Below are 15278 nucleotides of genomic sequence, written 5' to 3'. Positions count from 1 at the left end.
ATTGTTCACATCATTCAGTCGTGCAAGTGAAAGGCAATAATGACGATATATGATGAAGTGACTGAGCCTGGAAAAGCTGGTATGAACTCGATCTATTTTGTTTTTGTAAATATGACTAAGCTCACTCTTCCTAGTTCAGCTTTGTTGTGAGAGAAACATGTTTGCAATGACAACTTAGAGATCATAATTGCTGATGCCATGCTTAATTAGCTAGGAGCTTATAGTGGTTTGTCTTGGTTGCCCACATGAATGTTGAGATGACTATGATGTAGTGTGATAGGATGGTATCTGTCACGCCCAAGATGCGACCCTATCCTCAATTTGGCACGAGGGCCTCGTCAGTGTAGAAGCGCATCTCATTGTGTCGCAAGAATGGATATCGTTACAAGTACATGTACTAAAAAGAAGAGATATATATTTATAGAATTGGCTTACACTCGCCACAAGCTACATCAGAGTCACAGCAGTACAATACATAATCATCATGAAGAAGAACAGGGTCCGACTACGGACGAAAACAAACGAGAAAAGAGAACGACGTCCATCCTTGCTATCCCAGGCTGCCGGCCTGGAACCCATCCTAGATCGATGAAGAAGAAGAAGAAGAAGAAGAAGCAACTCCAAATGAACAATCAACGCGCTCGCGTCAAATAACCTTTACATGTACCTGCAACTGGTGTTGTAGTTATCTGTGAGCCACAGGGGACTCAGCAATCTCATTTCCAAAGGTATCAAGACTAGCAAAGCTTAATTGGGTGAGGCAAAGTTAAGTGGTGAGGGTGCAACCGTGGCTAAGCATATATTTGGTGGCTAAACTTACGAGTACAATAATAAAAGGGGGAAGATCTATGCATAGCGGACGTAACTACTGATGATCAAAAGAATGATCCTGAACACCTACCTACGTCAACATAACCCCACCGTGTCCTCGATCGGAGAAGGAACTCACGAAAGAGACAATCATGGTTATGCACACAGTTGGCAAGTTTTATTTAAGTTAACTTCAAGTTATCTAAAACCAGTGTTAAACAAAGTTTCCACGTTGCCACATAACCGTGGGCACGGCTTTCCGAAAGATTTAACCCTGCAGGGGTGATCCAACTAGTCCATCACAAATTACCACAAGCCGCACAGAAATCCTCGATCACGACACTCGCGATCTCGTCAGATTCCTTAGTGGAAAACCTCAACTCTGAGATTACCCAAAGCATCACCGGAATCCCGATGCACAAGATATCTCGCCAAAGGTAAAACTAATCCAGCAAGGCCACCCGACGTGTCGACGATCCCGATAGGAGCCGCGTATCTGGTTCTCAGGACACGACGGATGAGTGAAGCGTACGGTGGCCTGATAAAAATCTCCCGAGTTGCCCCAGGTTGGCCCCGCACGGTGCTCTGTTTTGGACCAGTACCATCAGCACTGGCCCCCCTGTATTATGTAGAATTACTCCTCGGGTAGCGCTGACTCCCTACGCATTTCAGTTAACAGAATTATTATGTTGGGCAAATGTAGTACCAATGTTGGGCCTTGCCAGACCAGCTTTAATCTAAAACGAGTTATCAAGGGGGTCCCCATAACAACCCTGATCGTGTTAGGAGCGCTCAAATATGGAACATAACATCAGTAGCCGAAACTAAGGGGGCAAAGGTGGAACAAAACACCAGGCTAGAAAGGCCGAGCCTTCCACCTTTTACCAAGTGTATAGGTGCATTAAATTAAATAGCATTAATATGGTGATATGACAAGGGACCCATGTTATCACATGGAAGCAACTGCACCTGCAACTAGCAACGCTAACACAGGGTTAAGCAAGCGGTAACATAGCCAATCAGTGGTTTGCTAGGTTGAACAGGTTGAAGGTTTTCATGGCATTGTTGAGAGGCTGATATTTAACATGTGGTAGGAAACAAGACATAGTCGATAGAAACGGTAAAACTAGCATGGCAATGATAGTAATGGTATCTGGGGAAATGGTCATCTTGCCTGAGATCCCGCTTGGAAGAAGAATGACTCCGTGAAGCAGACGAACCGATGTAGTCGAACGGGTCCTCACAATCCGACATGCTTGCGGAACTCTAGCGAGACGAAGGAAGCCGGAAACAAGAATCAACACACGATATTCACCACACGATGCACAACACAAATGATGCATGAGCAGCTGAATACATGCAAGTCACGACATGAAAATTCACACAATCAAACACTACATGTTGCATATTGACGAAACTCCACGTTTAATTATTTAGTTCTATCCCGATTAGATACACGACAATATTAAATGTGGTTAAACATGGCAAGAGGTGAAGCATAATTAATCTACCTGTCTAGGCATTTTAAATGAGGTCGGACATGACATATAGCATCTCCGAAACGACCTCACATGTTATTTTGTAATTCTGTCCAGATCTGAACTAACACGTTTAATTAGTTGTTAAACAAAAAAAAATAGGTTCACGTGATTCTACACGTCGTTAATAGCAACTTACACATAGAGAACATCTCCAACGGAGTTACGGATCAAAAGATACAAGCACCGCAAGATATGATGGCTTGAATGCAGTATGTGTGCAACGACGGTCACGAGCACTTCAAAACATACAACCAGCAAGAAAAAATGAAACTACACGAGATTGTAAGCAAGTTTCACATAGGACACGACCAAAACGGAGCTACGGATCAAAAACTACGAGCTAAACAAGAAATCACTATAATCTGTCAAAATCAGCCACATAGCATTTTCTACGCCCCACAACTACGAGCTACACAATTCCTATATACTCAACCAAGGCATGACACGAAAGAGGGTAAGAAGCACTACATCATACAACCAACAACAACTAGAATGGCATCCTGGATCACTAGGGAAAAAAGTCACAAAATGGCTTCTCACACACAATTTCAGACTTAGTGAAAATAACACTTCATGAAAGTGTAGTTTTCGATCTGAAGGCATATAGACAGCAGCAAAACCATAAGCTACAGGACTCCAAATGGCATGCAAATTCACAGCATGCTAGAGAATCACAAGGTCTACAACTAACTCCATTGCACCAACCTCAAAAGAGCTACAGATCACCAGATAGAAGCAAGACAAGACAACAACAAAATATAACAGATCTCAGACTTAGAAATATTTCAGCATCTCTAAAACATCACTATTTATAGCAACTTGAGATCAATCAAACCACACCTAAACATGCATTTCTATTGCAACCAAAATTACCAGGGGCTAGACTAAACACCAAAGGGCAACTCTCTAGTTGACAACTACCTCAAACGAAGCACAGAATAAATTCTACGAAAAAGACAAGAGGGCAACATAGCCAAATATCGCGCGAACTAACTTGCTCAAAAGCTAAAACTAAATACATGGATTTTTCTACCCCGAAAACATATAAAATATGTGGGGTTACAACACAAAAATATCGCCACACGTAAATGCGAGATAATAACCTAAGCACGGAAAATAAACTAGCGGCAAATCCCTACACGCAAAAATACCAATGACCGCTCTAAAATACATGGCAAAGGGGTCCTAAAACATGGACATTTCTACTATGGCATTCGGCCAAACCGGACACGCACGAAAAATAAATGCGGACAACTATTCTATTGAGTCAGCACGTAAACCTAGGCATATGGCGGCTCAAACTACGTCAAACAAATATGCAAGTTTTAAAATCGGATTCTACGTGCAAAACTACACCAGAACCATATACAATACGTCTCGAACCGACTTACGGTTTAAAAGTTTTGGGGTTTTATTATACGTCTATTTCTCTGGAATATATCTAATTCGAAAAACACTTAAATACTTAACGGGCCGGATAGGGGCGCAAGATAAATAAAAGATGCACAGGCGGGGGGGGGGGATGGCTCACCTTGGTTGGGCCGGCCTGGAGGCGGTTGGACTGGGCCGGCTCAGGGAAGGCCCATGCACTGGAGCGACGTGCTCCTCGTTACCTCGTCCTCCCGACCAGGAGGCTGCCAGCGGTGGCTGCGGGACGAAGGCACGGGACGACCGGCGGGGAGGCCGAGAATCGGCGGGACCGACGGGGAGGCTATAGGGACGGCGGGGGCTGACCGAACCTCGCACAACTCGGGGAGGCAGAACGGTGCATGGCAGCGCGGGCTGGCGGGCTCCTGCGGCCAGATCCAGCAGGGCGGTGCCGCTTCGTGGCAGGGAGAGGCGGCGGCGAAGGGGCGAGGTCCGGGTGGCGCGGCACGCGCTCCTGGGCGGCGCGGCCAGGAGAGGGAGGCGCGGGGTGCTGGGACGCTAGGCTCGCCGGCGGCGGCGCGCGGGGGCTGCCTCGCTCCGGTTTGGGCGTGGTGCGGGCTCGCGATGGGCCTGGAGGGCCGCGGCAGCGGGGTGGATTCCAGGGGCTACGTGACAGCCCCTGGTTGGCTGCGGGCGGCGGTTGCGGCGGTGATGGGTCGATCTGGCGGCGACAAGTGGTGGCGGGTTGGTGGGAGGAGAGAGAGTGCGGGGGGATTAGGGTTAGGCACAGATTTCGAGGTGGAAGAAGAGGGTTGTCTAAAAATAATACCCGGGGGTCTATTTATAGACAAATGGGGGGCTAGGTTAACCAGAATTTCGTTCCGGATCCAACCATGCAGTCGGATTAGAATGATTCCGCACGCGGGAACGGGTGCGTGGCCGTGTAGTGTAGATATCCGGAGACGAGATGGAAAACAGGCGACGCGACAACGTATTTTAAAACACCGACAAACGTCCGACGGTAGACCGAATACGGTGCCGCTACGGTCGACCATTCGGGTACCAGACAGACTCCGATTGCGACAAAACATGACAGGCGGCCTACCTATATTAAAATAAGACCGCACGTCAAATTTCAACCCAATCAAAGAAAGTTTTATGCACACTTCTAAAACAAGATTTAAACGATGCTACGGGCACGTGCGAGTGCGGTCGGGCTCAGAACGGACAACGACGAGAATCGGCAACTAGCAACGGATGCAACTTTTGAAAACTGGCGGCAACGAGATGCTGATGCAATGCTGATGATGCACATGATGCGATGATGATGCGACAAATGAAAATAATCACAAGACGAAAACGGAATAGAAGGGGAATCTTCTGGAACATCAGCATCGGGCTGTCACAGTATCCTCCTTTGAATGATTCAAGTGGCTTGACTTGGCGCATGTTCACGCATGTAGTTGAAACAAAATCAACATACCTCGATGATATTCATGTTCATGGTGATTTATGTCCTACTCATGCTTGCACTCAATGTTGGTTAATCTCAATGCATTTTGATGACTGTTGTCGCTCTCTAGTTGGTCGCTTCCCAGTCTTTTGCTAGCCTTCACTTGTACTAAGCGGGAATACTGCTTGTGCATCCACTTCCATAAACCCAAAGTTGTTCCATATGAATCCACCATACCTACCTATGTGCGGTATCTACCTGCCGTTCCAAGTAAATTTGCATGTGCCACTCTCTAAATCTTCAAGAAATAATCTGTTTTGCATGTCCGAACCGCTCATGTGGTGACAGGGGGCTATCAGTATCTTCCATGTTAGGCGTGTTATCCTCGATATGTGTTTATTCACTATCATTCACGAGAAAGGGGCCGGTAATTGGAATTCCCAGTTCCATGCTCAAATCGAAAAGATACTTGCAAACAAAACTCCCCCTCGATTGATGTTGGTATGGACGGTACCCGAGGATTCGGCTAGCCGTGGAGTGTGATTGATTGGTGGTGGGGGAGTCAAAACTTTACTTTTCTATTTGGGAACCACCTATAGCATGTGTAGCGTGGAAGATGTTGAGAACTCTTAGTCATTGCGTTGACAATGAAAGCATGCCACCCAAAATTATTATCTCTGTTTTCAAAGCTTGAGCTCTGGCACCTCTACAAATCAATGCTTCCCTCTGGGAATGGCCTGTCTATTTATGTTCCTGTTGAGTCATCCTCCTCTTATAAAAGCACTAATTAGAGAGCACCTCTGTCATTTTTATGCTTTGCTTTTAACTGTGTTCAGTATGTCTATGACTGGATCTTCTTTGCCATGAATTGCAATGTTTAGTCAGCCCTTGGTCTTTGAAGGTGCTCTGCATTTATGTTTTGCGGTCTCAGAAAGAGCTAGCGAGATACCATCTATTCGTACTGCTTCATGTTGCTTTGATTGAAGTGTTGACGTTTGAGACTTATAATTATTTGCTCGCTAGTTGATTATGCAATTGATATGAGTTTACCGTGAGACCTAGATGTCATTTTCTTATGTGGTTTGCTTGTGATCTTGCTGAAACTCTGGATATGAGTTAGACATAGTTGCAACAACAAGATCAAACAGAGTTCGTCAAAGTTTTTCTTTTGTCTCTTTCAGTTTGTCAACTGAATTGCTTGAGGACAAGCAAGGCTTTAAGCTTGGGGAGTTGATATGCCTCCGTCGTATCAACTTTTCCGAACTCTTTTGCCCTTGTTTTGGACTCTAATTTGCATGATTTGAATGGAACTAACCCGGACTAACGCTGTTTTCAGCAGAATTGCCATGGTGTTGTTTTTGTGCAGAAATAAAAGTTCTCGGAATGACCTAAAAATTTACAGAGAATTTTTCTAGAATATATGAAAAATACCTGCGCAAAGATCCACCGGAGGAGGTGAGCCAGTGGGCCACAAGCCCAGGAGGCGTGGCCACCCCCCAGGACGCGCCTACCAGGCTTGTGGGGCCCACGTTGCTCCATTGCCTCCAAACTCAGCTCTATTTAGTCCGTCTCGCCCGGAAAAAAATCAAGGAGAAGAGTTCATCGCGTTTTACGATATGGAGGCGCCGCCACCTCCTGTTCTTCATCTGGAGGGCAGATCTAGAGTCCGTTTTGGGCTCCGGAGAGGGGAAATCATCGCCATCGTCATCATCAACCTTCCTTCATTGCCAATTCCATGATGCTCTTCACCGTTCGTGAGTAATCTATTCGTAGGCTTGCTGGACGGTCATGGGTTGGATGAGATCTATCATGTAGTCGAGTTAGTTTTGACGGGGATTGATCCCTAGTATCCACTATGTTCTGAGATTGATGTTGCTACTACTTTGCCATGTTTAATGCTTGTCACTAGGGCCCGAGTGCCATGATTTCAGATCTGAACCTATTATGTTGTCGCCAATATATGTGTGTTTTAGATCCTATCTTGCAAGTTGTAGTCACCTACTATGTGTTATGACCCGGCAACCCCGGAGTGATAATAGTCAGAACCACTCCCGGAGATGACCATAGTATGAGGAGTTCATGTATTCACCAAGTGTTAATGCGTTGGTCCGGTTCTTTATTAAAAGGAGAACCTTAATATCCCGTAGTTTCCATTAGGACCCCGCTGCCATGGGAGGGATGGACAATAGATGTCATGCAAGTTCTTTTCCCTACGCACGTATGACTACATACGGAATACATGCCTACATTAGATTGACGAACTGGAGCTAGTTACTTATCTATCCGTGTTATAACTGTTGCATGATGAATCACATCCGGCATAATCATCCATCGCCGATCCAATGCCTATGAGTCTTTTACTACTAGTCCTTGCTATGTTACTTTGCCGCTACTGTTGTCACTACTGCTACTGTTACTCTGTTGCTACTGCTGTTACTTTGGTGCTACTGGTTATTGTTGCTACTGCTGCTATCATACCACCTTGCTACTGATACTTTGCTGCAGACACTAAATCTTTCAGGTGTGGTTGAATTGACAACTCAACTGTTAATACTTGAGAATATTCTTTCGCTTCCGCTTGAGTCGAATCAGTAAATTTGGGTTAAATACTCTACCCTCGAAAACTGTTGCGATCCCCTATACTTGTGGGTCATCAATGCACCAGAGGAGCAGTAAGTATTTCCCTCAGTTTGAGAACCAAGGTATCAATCCAGTAGGAGAATCTCGTCAAGTCCAGAGTACCTGCACAAACACAAAAGAGCTTGCACCCAACGCTATAAAGGGGTTGTCAATCCCTTCAAGATTGATTGCAAAGTGAGATCTGAAGGCGAAAAGTGCAACGAAGTAAAAGAGTAAGGCTGAAAATATGGTGTGAAGTAGACCCGGGGGCCATAGTGTTCACTAGAGGCTTCTCTCAAAATAGCAAATATTACAGTGGGTGAACAAATTACTGTCGAGCAATTGATAGAACCGCGCAAAGTCATGACGATATCTAAGGCAATGATCATACATATAGGCATCACGTCCGAGGCAAGTAGACCGATACTTTCTGCATCTACTAATATTACTCCACACATCGACCGCTATCCAGCATGCATCTAGTGTATTGAGTTCATGACGAACAGAGTAACGCCTTAAGAAAGATGACATGATGTAGAGGGATAAACTCAAACCAATGATGAAAACCCCATCTTTTTACCCTTGATGGCAACACATGATGCGTGCCTCGCTACCCGTTCTTTCAAGGGGTGAGGTCACCGCACAGTATGAACCCAAAACCAAGCACTTCTCCCATTGTAAGAATCATAGATCAAGCTGGCCAAACAAAACCCACAACTCGAAGAGAATTACAAGGATATGAAATCATGCATAAGAGAGATCAGAAGAAACTCAAATAAGATTCATAGATAATCTGATCATAAATCCACAATTCATTGGATATCGACAAACACACCGCAAAAGAAGATTACATCAGATAGATCTCCATGAAGATCATGGAGAACTTTGTATTGAAGATCCAAGAGAGAGAAGAAGCCATCTAGCTACTAGCTATGGACTAGTAGGTCTATGGTGAACTACTCACGCATCCTTGGAGAGGTCATGGTGTTGATGAAGAAGCCCTCCGTATCCAAATCCCCCCTCCGGCAGGGCACCAGAACGTGCCCAGATGGGATCTTGCGGAGACAGAAGCTTGCGGCGGCGGAAAAGTACTTTCAATGATCTCCTGATTTTTTCTGGAATTTATGGGAATATATAGGCGAAAGACCTATGGTAGAGGAGGCCTAGGGAGCCCACAAGCTTGGGAGGCGCGGGCCCCCTGGCCGCGCCATGATGGCTTGTGGGGTCCCTGGTGACCCTCTGCCTTGGTTCTCAAGTCTCCCGATCGTCTTCTATTTCGGAAAAAAATCTTTTCAGAAGTTTCGTTCCGTTTGGACTCCGTTTAAAATCCTCCTCTGAAAAGGGTCAAAAACACGGAAAAAACAGGAACTGGGACTTGGCACTGAGTTAATAAGTTAGTCCCAAAAAAGATATAAAAGGCATACAAAACATCCAAAGTTTGACAAGATAATAGCATGAAACCATCAAAAATTATAGATACGTTGGAGACGTATCAAACCTTAACCCTTGTACCAAGTTATTCTCTGTCTCGCGGGGATTCATTGTGAGACTTTGGTGATGACTGTAATATGGGTCAATGAACCCAATGTCATAGATTTGTCCTCTTTTGCATTCGAGAATCTTCATTCTGCAAAATGAATATAGTGATGACTAATATTATACATGCAAGAACGAGTTGAGTAAGACTTAATGACATAAATTAATAACACTTACAAACAATAGGCAGTGATGATAGATTTGTCGAGGGCGTCTTGTTTGTATAACTGAAATAATTTGTCGAATTCAATCATTAGCACGCCTCTTCCAGTCCCGAAATGCTCGTCTTCATATGCAACGTAGATCCAGTTTTGCTCTTCTTGACATGCTTGCATGTACCAGTCATGCAATATTCGCATTTTGGTTGGTAGCTCATTGACTAACTCAGGTTTGACGAGAGGAGACCCGTACCGGTACACGTATGTTAGGTCAGCGAATTCCTGCAAATGGTTTAAGTACTCATCAATAGACATGCCTTGAACCTTGGCCGCTTCTCCGTATATTGCAACAAACTCCGGATCGATACCAGTTGTTTCATCATTCCTTTGCTCGACCGCAGCTCCGCTCGAGCACACCTTTGTATCGGAATACACTTTGAGCGGGGGGCACGATTGTTTTTCTGTTGTCCGAGATGGGCCACTGATTTCCCGCTGGACGTACTACTCTTCAACCGCTGCTTTTTTGCCTTAGATGACTTGAGAATAAAGCGTTCATAGTTTGCTGGAAACGGGGGCGGGGGATCTGCAAGGTTTTTCAGCATTTTCACGCACGCGGCGTGATCTTCTGGGGTGTCTGGGAACTCTGGCTCTTTCGGCTTCTTCTTGTTAGCCACTTCAGCCTTCCACTGTTGATGTTGGGCGTCTGCCCTCTTAATATTGTCCTCTCCAGTATAGTCCCAAGGTCTCTTCTCCATATCCTTATGAGGTACTTTTGGGAGGGGCGACAACTTACGTTTCGGTGATCAGAACCCCTTTCTGCCGACACTATTAGCGGTGGTATGTTTCTGCTTTTTCCTCTAATCCTCAGTGGACGGAGACGGATGACGGGGCGGTGGAGACGGCTGATGCGGCGGTGGAGATGGCTGCGCTGGAGACTGGTGAGGCGGCGAAGACGACAGTTGCGTTGGAGATTGGTGAGGTGGAGGCGAAGAAGGATTGCTGCTATGAGGAGTCGGTGGCCTTGGCGTCTAATTTGGAAGCAAGATGTCCTCCTTTGACCATATAACGGTTTGTTTCTTGGATTCTCCAAGTTGATTCAAATCCCTATCTTCACCTGTAGGGTGGTCAAGCTTCAGCTCTTCATAATCTTTCATCACTTCATCCACCGCGACGACAGCGTACCCTTCTGGAACCGGAGAGCAATGCCAAGTTGGATTATGTCCAATTGGTATGGCCATGTCGACCGCCACCGTCAACCTCAAGTTAGCAACTTTCACCTTTAGCTCACAAGGTGTGCTCTCTGTGATATCACCCACTGGGTAGCGACGAGGAGGATACGTCGTGAGTGCATCATCACCATCATCCTGGAGCTGTGTGGAAGCGACACTGCTTTTCCGATTCGATGCAGCTTCTATCATGAGCCGCTGAGATTGGCCGCTACCTTGGTGTCTGTCGATTTGATCCTGCTGGAGCTTCTTTACTGCTTCTTCTAGATTATGCAGTCGGTCTGCCTCAGCCGCTTTATCACGTGACTCCTTTTCCTTTCTCCTCTGATGGCTTCTATCGGGAAATCTCTTCCTTTCCTCGGAAAACGCAAGCATCCATGGCGGGGAGCCTGGTAAGCCTCGTGCTCACCCTTTGTGTTCCTTATTCCCAAGGGCGCGTGTGAGCTCGTCATTCTCTCTATCGGGAACGAACCTTCCCTCTTCAACATCATGTATTGCACGTCTAATGTCCTCGATGGGTAGGGGATTATCTTTGTATCTTTGGTTATATATTGCCTTACCTTATGTGTCCAAAAAGCCCACATGCCCGTGAAACCAGTTTCTTCCCCGTTCGAGCCATCTTAAGGGCTCTGGAGTGATATTTTTTCAGAAATGATGCCTCAAGTTCTTCCCACTTAGCCATCTTACCGCCGTAGCCATCAGGCCCGATAATATGGTGGTACTTCTTCTTACCTGCATTCATCATATTTGTTGCAGACTTTTTCAAGGCATCCTCCGATTTCTTGTACGCCACAAATTCGGCCCAGTAGTCTTTTATCTTCTCATAGCCGTGATCGAAATCTGGAGTCTTATCTTTCAAGATAAAATCCTGGTGCAATCTTTTTTTCCAGCCCCTGAATAGATCGGCCATCTTCTTAAGAGCCCACTCCTTGACTTTTTTCTCTATGGCCTATTTTCGCCTCTTCATTTCCTCCTCATCTGGATCCACCTCTGGCGCCGGCAGGGTGAAATGAAGCATGAGCTTTCTCCAAAGGTTTTATTTGGCTGCTGTGCCGACATATGAGACTCCCTCCTCCCTTGGCTTAATCCATTCTCGAGTGGTGATAGGGATGTGGTCCCTAACAACAACTCTGCATGCCTTCACGAGCTTCTGCTTCACATCTGTGGGAGCAATTGGTTTCCCGGCATTTGAGACTGTTTCAATCATGTATCTCTCACGTCATCCAGCTTCTTGGTTGGGCCTCGTTTCATTCGTACTGAAGTTTTGCTCGATACGGAGGGCTAAAAGAAAGAGCGTTAATATATGTATATAGACAGCAGAGGATTAATTTATTAATATATATATGCACCTCGCCGGAGCGGTCGTCTTCTTCCTCATTGGAGCCGCCGATTCCTCCCTCGCCCAAGGTGTGGACGTCTACCTCACCAGAGCTTCTACCTCGTGTGTTGAGAGACTCATCTCCCTCGCCGGACTCGTTCAGAAACTGATTGGTGATATCGACATCGCGAACTAAAATATCATCCCCGTGGATGACACCATGCATCAAGTCTTCCTGATATTCGTCTTTGCCGTGTATTGGATCCATAGTATCTACAAATTAATTAAACATAAAGAAACTAAATTAACTAACAACTAAAACTCCTGCTTATATACATCGAATAATCTACTTAATTAATGCACCATTGAATAATCCACTTAATATTATCGAATATATAATCTGGAATACATAAATAATACATCTCTCGAATACAGTAATACATCGAATAATATATAATTGATCAACCAACAAAGAGCTGCCGTTGTACTAAGGCGCGGGCGGTGGACACCCAAAGAGCAGGGACCATCACCGGATCATAGCTCGGGTGAGATCCCTGAAGAACATGCCAGGTACTGGAGAACCTGGCATCCAACGCCTCCATGTAGCGACGGACGTGCTCGTCCTCCTCCGTGACACGGCGATGTATGTCCTCCTCGAGGGCCGGCAACCTAGTCACCGAAAGTGGCCCTCGGGACCGCCACCAAAGAAGCTTCGGGTCGACGACGGGATCCCGGTTCCTCACCAAGTTGCGCGCCCCGGAAGGTAACTCCTCCAAGTGCCAACCCGGTGGAGCCCAGTCCCGCACATGCTGGCGCCTATCAAGCAGGTTGTCGCCACCGAGTCGACGACGAGGATGCAGGTCGGGCATCGTATGTCCTACTATTTAATAAACTTTTCTAAACTTGTACTCCCTCCATTCCAAAATGTAAGACCTTTTAAAGATTTCATCATAAAACTACATACGGAGCAAAATGAGTGAATCTATACTCCAAAATATGTCTAACAGATTCTCTTAACCTTTAAGGGATTTAACAAAATGGCGACATTCTGGATGTGTAGAAAATGATCCATATTTTTCCTGATCTCATCTACCCTTCTATATGTCACATTGTCTATTGTCAAAGGATTCAAGAAAACCATGACTTCATCATTACCTAGTAGGAATAGGCACATGATGCTATGAAGCTTTCCAAAGTTGTTTTGTAATGCAGTTCAAAAAGAGCCATCCGAATATCGCTATTTGGAAGGACTTTGCTGAACTTCATACCAAAAAACGTATTATTCTATCAGGAAGTCCGTTCCAAAACAACTTTCGAGGGCTTGATAGCGACATGCGTCTGTTACTACCAGGTAATGATGAAGCCATGGACCATGCATGACTTCACAATTACCTAGTAGTAATAGGCGCATGATGCTATGAAGCTTTACAAAGTTGTTTTGTAACGGAATCCCGAATAGGATAATTAGCTTTTTGGTACGCAGTTCAAAAAGAGCCATCCGAATATCGCTATTTGGAAGGACTTTGTTGAACTTCGTACCAAAAAGCGAATTATTTTATCATGAACTCCGTTCCAAAACAACTTTCGAGAGCTTGATAGCGTCATGCGTCTGTTACTACGAGGTAATGATGAAGCCATGGACCATGACTTCATCATTACCTAGTAGTAATAGACACATGATATTATGAAGCCTTACAAAGTTGTTTTGTAACGAAATCCTGAATAGGATAATTAGCTTTTTGGTATGCAGTTCAAAAAGAGTCATCCGAATATTGCTATTTGGAAGGACTTTCCTGAACTTCGGGCCAAAAAACGAATCATTCTATCCGGAACTCCGTTCCAAAACAACTTTCGAGAGCTTGATAGCGGCATGCGTCTCTTACTACCAGGTAATGATGAAGCCAAGGATTTCTTCAATACTTTGACACACAACAACGTGACATATAGAATCTAGCTAGCTAGGTTACATAGATGAGACAAAAAAATTGTATCAACTTGTGCACATACATAATATGGCAGTCTTGATAAATCCATTATTAACACTAGCTAACAGTCTTGTTTTCTCTATCTTAACCTACACCTAAAAGAAAATTCACTTAAATATGTACAATCTACAATCTACAAATATTCTACAAATTGCAAATATCACTTAGGAGCTGTTCGGTGATCCTCCAGCTCCCTAAAATCTAAGAATCTGCAGAGCACCCTTTCCCCCGCTCCGTAATTTTTAGCTGCTGCTTCACCAACTCCGGGAGTGGAGTTGCGGAGTCGGAGGGCCTCCGAACAGGCCCTTAAATCACTACAAATATCACTTAAGCATTTATACGCTTAAGTGATTTTATAGTGATTTAAGTGATATTTGTAGATTGTAGATTTGTATATGTTTAAACACTAACTGTGACCTAAACTAAAAGGCCCTAAACTAACTTACTTCAATTTATATAACCCTAAACTAACAGTAACCTAATAATTAACACTATAACTACCTAACCCTAATAACACAAATTTACATAACACAAAAATAACACAAATAACCTATTTAACACTAACCTACCTAACCCTAAATTCACCAAATATTCTACAAATAACACTTAAGCATATACAATAGCAAAATTAAGCAATAATCTCCAAAACGTACTAATTAGGCATATATATATATATGTACGTACGTACAAAATTACATAAACATATGCATGTCGACGATCGATCGAGAGAGGAGAGGAGAGAGGCTCACCGGCGGCAGGGGGTGTTGGATCGAGGAGGACGGCAGGCCCACGGCGATGGCGAGGAGGACGGCGCAGGGTGACGGCGATGGCGAGGAGGACGTATGGCAGGGCGACGACGACGAGGAGGAGGAGGACAGGGCGACGATGACGGCACGCAGCCTGGCGGCGTAATCGAGCAGTTCGTCCGAACGAGAGGAGGAAGAAAGATCGGGGCTCAAACCTGTGATTTAGGTTGGAAATTTCCAACTTCTACTTATATAGGCGGAGCTTTAGTCCCGGGTCGTGGCACGAACCGGGACTAAAGATACCCTTTAGTCCTAGGTGGAGCCACGACCCGGGAGTAAAGACCCTTTTTAGGCAGGCGGAGAGGCGGGAAGCGAGGGCCTTTAGTCCCAGGTCGTGGCTCCATCCGGGACTAAAGGGGGTCTTTAGTCCTAGTTAGAGCCACGACCCGGGACTAAAGGCCTGGGCTGGCTCCGGCGCGGCGCAATGCAATCTTTAGTCCCAACTCACCGAGCGAGGA

The sequence above is a fragment of the Hordeum vulgare genome, chromosome 7H (assembly GCF_904849725.1).
Source record: "Hordeum vulgare subsp. vulgare chromosome 7H, MorexV3_pseudomolecules_assembly, whole genome shotgun sequence".
In the NCBI taxonomy this organism is placed as follows: domain Eukaryota; kingdom Viridiplantae; phylum Streptophyta; class Magnoliopsida; order Poales; family Poaceae; genus Hordeum; species Hordeum vulgare.
The sequence above is the reverse complement of the archived record's forward strand: the minus strand, read 5'-3'. Positions refer to the sequence as shown.